Here is a 761-nt window from a genome sequence, read left to right as displayed (position 1 = left end):
TCTGAGCTTCAACCTAGTAGTTGAAGGAGTATCTGTTGAGGGGAGACTGTCCCCGAGACACCTGTGTGCTCTTTGAGGTCCAAGCGGTTGTGCAAGGCTTGAGGAGGGGTGAATTTGTTGCCGGCCCTTTTATTGGAGCTGGGTGGTGTGTGGTGGTGAGGGAATGAAAGAGGAGAGTTAGGAGCAATGAGATGGGAGGGGAGGTGCATTGCTGAGGGCGAGGAGGAGGAAGGGTGTCCCTTGAGGTATCTGGTGTTGGCACATCCAATTGTCGATGACGCGTGATGAAGCTGTGGTTAGGTGGGCATGGACAAATCTGTGGCCACAAGTGGGAAGCAGTGGAGAAGTGGCTCTGGGAGTCTCTGTGGCGCAATGGGTTAGCGTGTTCGGCTGTTAACCGAAAGGTTGGTGGATCGAGGCCACCCAGGGATGGGTTCCCTTTTCCCTGCCCATGGCAGGGATTTTGGAACCAGGGCACCTTTAAGGTTCCTTCCATCCCAAGCCCTTCCATGGTGCTCTGAAAAGAGGAGGCTATTCATTCCCCTCAGCAAAGGCAGAGGAAGGAAAGCCAACCGACAGGAATTCTTTGTTCTGCTTTGCTTCTGCTTCACTTCTGAAACTGTCTCTGCCGTGACCCATGAATTTTCTCACTTTGTCCTTCCAATGCTCTCCTTCATGCCGCTTGGGGGAGTGAGCGAGCAGCTGGCTGGGGTCTTAGCTGCCGTCAGCCCACCGTGTCATTTGCCTTCTTTCTTCAAGAG

General features: G+C 53.7%; 1 non-coding gene across 1 annotated transcript; it reads left to right on the top strand.

Moving 5' to 3' along the window:
• Positions 1-358: 358 nt before the first annotated feature.
• Positions 359-432, top strand: TRNAN-GUU. Its single transcript has one exon. It is a non-coding gene; the product is annotated as a tRNA-Asn (tRNA).
• The last annotated feature ends 329 nt before the right edge of the window (positions 433-761 follow it).

Source organism: Cariama cristata, unplaced genomic scaffold, assembly GCF_000690535.1.
Source record: "Cariama cristata isolate BGI_N322 unplaced genomic scaffold, ASM69053v1 Scaffold21595, whole genome shotgun sequence".
Classification (NCBI taxonomy): Eukaryota; Metazoa; Chordata; class Aves; order Cariamiformes; family Cariamidae; genus Cariama; species Cariama cristata.
Note: the sequence above shows the minus strand (reverse complement) of the source record. Positions and strands in the feature narration are given on the sequence as shown.